Source organism: Hylobates moloch, unplaced genomic scaffold (assembly GCF_009828535.3).
Source record: "Hylobates moloch isolate HMO894 unplaced genomic scaffold, HMol_V3 SCAFFOLD_3, whole genome shotgun sequence".
NCBI lineage: Eukaryota > Metazoa > Chordata > Mammalia > Primates > Hylobatidae > Hylobates > Hylobates moloch.
The window spans coordinates 143,401,909-143,411,235 of NW_026652278.1; the positions used below are offsets into that span (position 1 = coordinate 143,401,909).

General features: G+C 42.0%; 1 long non-coding RNA gene across 1 annotated transcript in view; it reads right to left on the minus strand.

The window, feature by feature from the left end:
* The window catches only part of LOC116465098 (uncharacterized), an 89,738-nt gene extending 81,499 nt beyond the window's left edge, over positions 1–8,239 (minus strand). The window contains exons 1-2 of the long non-coding RNA XR_004247099.2: positions 7,848–8,239; positions 5,222–5,435 (exon numbers count right to left, since the gene is read on the minus strand). This is a non-coding gene — a long non-coding RNA (uncharacterized LOC116465098). The remainder of the gene's footprint in view (positions 1–5,221; positions 5,436–7,847) is intronic.
* Positions 8,240–9,327: the final 1,088 nt, after the last annotated feature.

Below are 9,327 nucleotides of genomic sequence, written 5' to 3' on the forward strand. Positions count from 1 at the left end.
TGGGTTTCCAGGAGAGCTAAAGAAAAGTATTTTTTTTATAAGGCACAGAGAAAATAGATAAAAACTGTCCAAGGTTTGTCAGCAGATTAGGCTATATCTTTTCTGCTTTCAATTTGCTATTTTTCTCCTTCCTTCATTGTTACCTCAACTGCATATTGCTCTGATTTTATATAAATCCTGTGTCCCAACAGGGAAGCCCTGTGGAAATGAAATACTTAATGATATTTCCAACTTTAAGAAAGATTTCAGTAAGGGCAGCTGTGCTCTGGGTGATGCTTTACATTAATCTGATGGATGAAGACTCTATTCCCAGCATTGAGACTGTTAACGGAAAGATTTGAACAGAGGGGCAGGCTTGGGAAACTGGATGGATTCCCAGATTCACCCGAGTAAAGTCTTTCCAGTTCTGCTTCATCATGTTGTTTGAAATAAATTCCCAGAACATAAGATTCTGCCACATTCAGAAAAAATGTTCCAAAATTCCACGGAAATGTTATCTGGCTGATTAGCTTCTTTAAGATGGTCAAAGCTGTTTTCTTCACCATCAGTACCAATAATCAAGAGTTGACTCTGGTTAAATGGGGAGTATTTTCAAAATACCACAGTGTTTTTAGGATTCAGTCAACCTTGTCTTAGGATGGCCAAATACCATCTTGCTTTCTTTCCCACTCCAAAGATGAGTTACAAATCATATTTAAATAGCAAAATGATTCATCACCCCCATTGGTTTGAGGGAGGAATGAGGATTGTATCTTATTAAACTTGATGTGCACAGTGCCCAGCACAGTTGCTGAAATGGATAATAATTGTGTAGGAAACACATTTTATATTTTTCACAAGAACAGTTTGTATTCAACAAAACTACTAGCTAGTTAGGAGTCATACATAGTTCAGCAAACATGCATGACTAACACACTATAGCCAGGCATCACTTAATGATGGGGATGAGTTCTGAGAAATGTGTCAATAGGTAATGTCATCATTGTGTGGACATCACAGAACGTACTTACGCAAACCTAGATGGTAAAGCCTACTACACAGCTAGGCTATATGGGATAGCCTCCAAGGCTATAAATTTGTACAGCATGTCACTTTACTGAATACTTTAGGCAATTATAACACAATGGTATTTGTGTATTTAAATATATCCAAACATTGAAAAGGTACTGCATTGCACTAGGATGTTACAACAGCTACAATGTCACTAGGCAATAGGAATTTTTCAGGTCCATTATAATCTTATGGGGCTACCTTCATATATCCAGTCCATTGTTTACCAAAACTTTGTCACTTGGCATATGACTATGATCTATATCACCTATAAACATTTATTGAGAACCTACTACGTGCCACACATGGTTCTAAGTACTAGAGATACAAAGACAAATAGGGCATGATTCCTGCCTTCATGTACAGACTGATAGGAAAGAAGCCAGTATTGGTCAAGGTTCTGGATTGTGGACAACATAATCCACTCTAGCTAGTTTAAACTGAAAGGGATTAATTAAGGTTTATAAATATCTCAAAAAACCATTGGGAAGAAACAGACTCTATGCTGAGCTTCCAGGACTCCACCAAAATAGCTTGCCCAAAAGATAAGTTGTCTTTCCCACAGACAGGAACCTCTGAATCAGGAAGCTACCACCACTACTGCTGGCTTCATAACCACATCACATCTGCCACCATCCAACCCAGCAGAATGAATGGCCCATATCCTGCCTCTTTTCCTATGAAACTTAGATATGAATCCAAGTACTGCATGAACATATCTGACTTGCAGAATATAAATCAATATCTGCACCCTAGCACAAGAGGCTGGGAACTGCAGGTGCGGTTTGATGGGAATTTGAGATGTAAACCATGGGAAACTATAAGAATATGGAGAAGCTGTTTAAAAGATTTAGGGCTGCTAGAAATGACCATTGTCTCTACAGTGATTAAATAAACAAATACAGTAGAAAGCACAAATGATGTGACTGACGTATGCATGGGATGCTTTAGGATTACAGAGAATGATTAAATAATCTAGAATGATGGAGACATCACAGAAATTAATCTCTTGAAACAAGACTTGACTGAGTAGGACTTAGCCAGGCAAAGAAGTGCAGGGAGAAAACATTCCAGTGGCATTCAACATTCAGAAAAATATTCCAATAACTTTGAGAAAAAACCATCTTTGTGCTATGTACTGAGGTTACAGTTGTGATTTAAAAAAAGACTCATGCCTTGCCCTGATGGAGCACAAGTCCCTGGCAGCAGGAGAAAGGCCGAACTAAGTTCAGTGGATTGATACAATTTTGCTAGAAGGTCAAATATAGGTAACATGGGGATCATGGTGCCGTGCTTAGGGAGATGTATGAGGCGGATGTATTGTCTTCTGCCTGCATCCTAGTGGCTGAGTGGGCACTGGCCTGAGGATAGCTGATCCATATGTCTGCCTGTGACCTCTGAGTAGGCAAGGAGCAAAACTCATCCCCAACAAAGACAACGGTGATCAGCTGCTGAAATCGTATTCTCTCTTTCTAAGGATTGAACTGAAGGGTGGGTGGAGAAAATTCATGAGTTGGCTAATAGAACTAGAAGCAGAGAAAACTCACATGAGAGAAGCTGAATTTTGTGTAAACAGAAGACAAAATCCACGAGGTGTGGGAACAATACTTTGACTAGAGGATGAAGGGCTAATGGAAAGGCAGGAACAACAGAGACCAAGGCAGAACGAGGCCTGTCTCAGTAATGGCAGAGAATCAACAAACTCCTGCTAGTGGGGGCAATGAGAGCCCAGTCCCAAGAGCTGTGCTGGATCCTTCCATTTCCGGGACTCCATTCTAATCTCTGCAAGACCCAGTGATATGGCTGTGCTTGGGAGGTCCTGTTTTGTTTTGTTTTTTTAAATTCCCATCTGCAACCTTCCCAACCATCCTGTGAGTTGCCTCCCCGCCTCTCCGCTCCATGTATCAACTAACACAGTGGGAAGTTGAAAGTTCTGGATCTTGGCCCAATCAACATGGAAAGCGGAAAACATTTTTCTTAAAATGAAAAAGACACCAGAGTTAAACATTAATTGATGACAGTTTAAGTTTAGATTTTGTTATATTTAATTTGTACCTGTAAGTTTATTTCTTACCAAAGTGCTATTGCATGTTTATTGACTTGAATTGCTATGAAAATGTTACTAACAATGAGTGAAATAATAAGTGCTGTTATTACATCCTCCCACCCCAATATCCTTTGACCCTCCTCCTCCCTTCCTGGAGATGAAGTGTGCATGCATAAAAAAGCTGGGATCACCAGTAAAGCAAATAGCAGAAATGCATGTTTTATTGTATAATATTAAAGAAAACCTACTTTATATTCAGAACAATACAGCCCTTCTTTCTTACCCTCAGCATGTAGTAAAATGCTAAACACATATCTGGTGCTCTTAAATGCATATTGATTGATAATGTTTAAAATCAAAGGATGTTCAAATAAAAGTTATTGCTTCTGCGTGAAGCTAGATTTGAAAAAGAAAGGCCCTGGGTTGCTGTCCTAAATGGTGCAGCCTTATCCCATTATGGGAACTTTTTCTTTAGCAGAGGAAGTTTATTGATCCTCTGCCCTTACTAAGACCCAGCCCTCTCTGCCTAGGCTTCCACTGTTCCTGACAAGGGAGGGCCATGCAGGGTCCAGGTGGAAAGCTGAGGAGCCCCTGTCCTAGGAGGAACTAGCAGCCCAAGGGACCAGTGACAAGTCAGACCAAGTGTTGATCAAGCAAAGAATTAGACTGGATATAGAGATACAACTGGTGCTGGGGCAGAGGTAGTTTTTGCTCATTCATTCATTCATTCAGCAAAGATTTATTGAGAAGGAGGATTTAGGACTAAATGAAACAGGTCCTGTTCTCAAGTTGTTACAAGCAAGGGAGTCAGGCTGTCAGGGCGATCTACATGAGGTGATGTACAGCTGATACAACAGAAGAGTCCAGCCTCCTGAAATGGACTGGGAGGAGATGATGGGACGGCCCCTCAGCTGGCTAGCTGTGTTCATGCACAGCTTCAGCTCTGCCTGATCGGAGCAGGTTAGAGAGAAGTGACTGGTAAAAATCAAACAAAGAACAGCAACAACAACAACAGGTCCCAGGGACCCCAGGCCGAATGTCAGCTTGGCTGGCTAGTCACCACATGGAAGTCTACTACTATTATAATTATTAGTTAATATCTTTTATTGAGCACTTACTCTATTCTAGACACTCTGCCAAGCAGTCTTTTGATTTCTCGTTTAGTCCCTCATTTTACAGGCGAGGGACACTGAGCCTTGGGGAGGTGATGCTACAAGTCATTGCCTCAAACGATAGGGTAGGCAACCCACCCAAGTCAGTCTGGCTTCCAACTTCTGCTCTCATGGACCGCAGGTCTGTGTTCCCATCTAGATGCCTGTGCATCTAGAACCACAGCTGGCTCTAATCTCTACTTGCTCTGGTGGAGCACTAAAATTTGAATGTGCTGTTTTCACAGACCTAGGGATCAATGGCAGCTGCAAGAGGCTGAGATAGTTCTGACGTCTGTAGAATGAGGAGAGAATTGGCTGTCTGACGTCTCACCTCCCACCAACAGTCTGTGTAAGATGCTTTGGATGTTCTGGCATTGAACTAAGTTTAGTGGATTGATACAAAACAGGGAGGTGAGGCGGAGGCTAGAATAATGAAGGCTGTTCCAAATTCTCAGGATTCAGAGGTTGCCTTTCAGCAATTACATTCCTGGCATGAAAGGTGAAATTGTCAGAGAAGGCTGAGGAAATAAGGATGAACCTTGCTGCATGGAGCATGGTCAAGTGGTAGAAAATTAAAGAGCTCATTGTTAATCACACAAAGGAGCAATTGGTACTGGTTGCAAAAAGAAAAATAGGGATGATGTCTTTGAGACCAGGGAAATAAAGCTTAAAAGATGTATTTTTTTACGGATACAGTTGGTTTTACCCTTAGCTATTCCCATCTTTATTGAGCCTTTGTTCTTTTCTCCTAATATTCTGTTCCACAGGGGTATTTCATTGAATGCCCACTGTGAAGAAATAGGCTCATTTAAATAGAATTTAACATTAATGTGATAATCCATCTTTAAACTGGAAACTAGAGGGCCAATTTGTCTTGGTCCATCATGTCACCATTTAGATGCTGATTCATTTCCATGACTTTTCCTTCTCCTCCCTCAAGCCCTCCCCTACCTGCTTTGCTGTGCATCCTTACCTGCTGCTCTTGCATTCAGGACAGGTGTGTGCGGCACTCCTTCCATGTCCACTGGCCGGGGTGGAAAAGGTGCCTTCAACTTGGATCTTGCTCTTGGGGAGTCCCAGTGGCTTCCAACACCGTTTGGACAAAATGTAGTGGGAGTTTGGAAAAGGGGGCCAGCCTTCCCCCTGGGGAGAATCAGGGCAGGCTTCATGGAGAAGACAGCTGGTCCCTGAAAGGAGGCATTTTTCAGTCATGAAGGGAATATTCAGGGGCAAGAAAAGAAAATGTAAAGGGGAGAGTGCAGGGTGGGGAACCGGGAAAGGGGAATAGAAGCAAGGGCCAGCAGAAGGAGTTCATTTTCCAAAGACAAGCCTACAGAAACTGCCACTTGCCCTTGTCATGGTGTTCGGATTGTGCACTCGGGACCTTGGGGACAGAGGTGTTGGCAAAGTCTTTCTCTAAGTCTTCCCAAAAGGAATTTCTGTTATAATAGAATGCGTTGTGTTTGCACAGCCACCTAAGTCACATCTACCAGTGTGTGTATACAGTATATAAATGTGTGTGTAGACACACACACACACACACACACACACACATTTCTTTTCTTTTTCCTTCCCTAAACAATGGTTCTCAAATTTTAGGTGAGTCAGAATTGCAGACTGCTGGGCCTACCCAGCATTTTCTGATTTTTGGATTCAGTAGGTCTGGGGGTAAGGCATAGTTTGCATTTCTGACAGTTTGCTGCTGATAATCAGAGACCATACTTTGAGAATCACTGGTCTAAAGTATTCCTAAAGAAGGCTAAAGGATGGGTTAAGTATTTAAGTAAAAACTACCTTTATGTTTTTGTTTTGTTTTGTTTTGTTTTGTTTGAGACAGAGTCTCGATCTGTCGGCCAGGCTGGAGTGAGGTGGCACAGTCATAGCTCACTGCAGCCTGGAACTTCCAGCCTCAAGTGCTCCTCCTGCCTCAGCCTCCCCAGTAGTTGGGACCACAGGTGTGAGCTACCATGCCTGGGTAACTTTTTAATTATTTTTAAAAGAAATTTCATCAAATTAGATGAGCCAGTCTGTAGTTCCAGGATTCACCCAAAAGATTCTCGGGCCTCAGATGACAGAGTTAGATGGCAGAGCTCATCTTACTAAGGAGGAAATGCCTGTTAGCAGGATGCTTTGAGACAAATGGGGTCAGGAAGTTGGCAGCCCTGGGCTACAGCAGTTCTTTATCAGCCTCTATACTTGGGATGCCCCATCTATCTTGAAGGCACCTCCCTCACCCAAGTGCCAGGGGCAGCTGGTGTCAACGAAGGTGCCAGAACAAGTGCTGCATCTGGTCTGCAAGCTTGTTCTGGGTCTTCAAGAGACACTTGCTCTGGGGTCCTGGGGGTTGGTGGACCCTGAGTCTCCCAGGAAACCTCCCTGCTGCCTTCCCACATGGAGAGACCTTGCACCTCCCCTGCCTTGTTATCTGTTCCTGTTTGTATCTCATTATCCCGCCAATTGCTTGGCCTCTGAGACTACCCAGCTCAAATATTATTTCCCATTTATGATTGTTAAAAAGAGAAAAGAATCTCTTTCACAATAACCTCCTGGAAGCTTAGAAAGCAGGGGCCATCTGACAGGTCATATTTGTACAAAAGAAAACCTTTGAAATGCATGTTAAGGTAGTAATTTCCTTCATGTGTATCACAGAGAATTTCTAAAGCAGTCATGTTGCTTTCTCTTTTTCCAATAAGCTCATTTGTCTGTGACATGAATTTTATTTGGAGCAAATGGGTCAAGGATAGGGAGGGGGAGGCCTCAGGAAGAAGGTTCCTTTAGAAATTATGTTTTGAAAAGATAACATATTTATCTATGCCAAGGAAAACTATCAGATATGTAGAGGTCATGTTAATAGTAGTTATCCCTGATGGTAGGATTATGTACATTTTTTATTTATTCTTTGCTCTTGTATGTCTTTTGTAGTCAGAAAAAAAAATGTGTTTTAAAAATCAGTCTTGAGTCCCATTGCCTTGGGGATACGGTATGTGTGCAGGAGACCAAACCCACAGGCAAACAGTGATGACAACGAGAGGTTCAAATAGAAGGAGAGGTTCTGCGTGCCAGGGCAGAGAAATCCAGGAAAAATGGGTGTGGGCTGGTTCCTGGGGGATGTGTTGCTCCGAGAAAAAATGACAAAAGTTCTACTTTTACTTCAGAAATAAGAACTGCCCTTTAACCCAAGAGAGAAATAGAGGAAGTCACCAAGTTTTAAGTTTAGTGAAGGCAGGGGTGTTGTGGATCGGAGGTGGCCCCTTTGTGGCCTTCCAAGAGGCAAGGACCCTCTGTCCCCCAGTGCTCCCCTGTCCCCAGTCTGTGAGGCCCTCACCTTCCCCCAGGAACACCTTTGAAATGGAGCAAAGAGTTTTAATGACTTTGCTGCAAAAAGCCCTGGCTGGCATCTTCTCCTCTGAAAATGATCTGAGTTTCTTTTTCTTTTCTTTCTTTCTCTCTCTCTCTTTTCTTCTTTCTTCTGCATGACTCTGTATGGAGTTACTACATGTGATGCTGATGGATCTTGTAAAGTGTCACCTTCCTTTGTGCCTGCCCTTTTCTCTTCTGAGTCCCAGGCCTATCTCCAGACCTCTGGGAGATGCTCTTACCTAACTCACAGACTCAGCTCACAGAGGGTCCCTGGCTGTGCTGCAGGCTTTGGGGCTTGTGTTTTCTCCATTCATTTGTTGTCAGCCTTCTTTATGGACTCTTCTTAGATTCTTGGATGAGAAAAAAAAAAACCTATAAAAACCCAAGATGGCCAGTTAATAATAATAACAGAGCACATTAAAACAAGGAGATCTCATTTTCTATCAATTGGCGAAGGTGTTGGAATAATCCCACAGGGAGCCCCTGGCATATATTCTCTCCTGGCTCTGTCTTGGGAGTGTAAACTGATGCAACGTTCCTGGAGGGCAATTTAACAATGGGTATATAAAGCTTTAAGACCATGTCACACCAGTTGACCTAGCAATTCCACTTTGATTAACCAGTCATAAGGAAATAATTGGAGATGTCCACGAACAATTAGTTATGCACAAGATGTTCATCAAAGCATCATTTATATTAAATAATATTATATTTATATTTTGTTCTTCTAAAAAGAACAAAAATAGGGCAGTTGATTAAGTGAATAATAAATACATACAATAGAATACTATGCAGTAATTATAAATCATGTAGCAGAAGTGATTTGATGATGTTCGAAGTATTTGTGCTTTACTGTCAAAATACTGAAGAGTACACCCAGCCTGCTGTGACCACAGCTCTCTCCTCAGTATTCATCAATAGCCACTTGCTTTTGTGATATGTGATACCTGCCTCTTCCCCCAGTACCTTGGTCTGTGCTCAAGAAGTATAGAACAAAATCAGCTTTCCCCAAAGTAGCTTTTTTTTTTTTTAATTGCAAGTGAAAGCAAACCCAAACCAAACAGGCTTAGGAACAAACAGTAATAATTTGGCTAATAACCCAAAGGCACGGCTGGATTCAGCTGGGAAACCATCCAATAGTTCCATAATGTCACCACGGACCTGTTTTCTTTTGGGAAGTTGTTTGTCTCCCCTGTCTTTCCTTACGAATGATGTTTGAGTTGGTCATTGACAGGGGTTTTTAAATCTCTGCTAGGAAGCCACTGGAGTTGTCCCTGATTTACTTATTCCCTTAGGATCAGGGAGGATGCAGAGGATTTCTCTTCTGCCCTCCAAGGAGTTGATGGAATATTTAGGCTCATTTTCACATTATGGCTATAGTAATTCCATCTTTACCTCACATCTTCTAGAGAAGGAAAGAAAAAAAGGTTTGGTAGCTTTTACACAAGTGCTGGGAGTAATGCCTTCATTTGTCCAAATTCTATCATGTGACCATCCCTGAACCAATCACTTAATTGGCAGGGGACGCACTAATTGGCTAGTACTGGAGGTTATGACAGGTGGGAGAAGGAATCCACAGGGCAAAGGAACCCATGAAACACATATTACAAAAAGAAAAGACACGATAGTCACATAAGTATGAAAAAGGTTAAACAGTCACTCATTTCTTTCTCAGAGCCTTCAATATGTTAATGTATACATATTGTACATTTACAATAT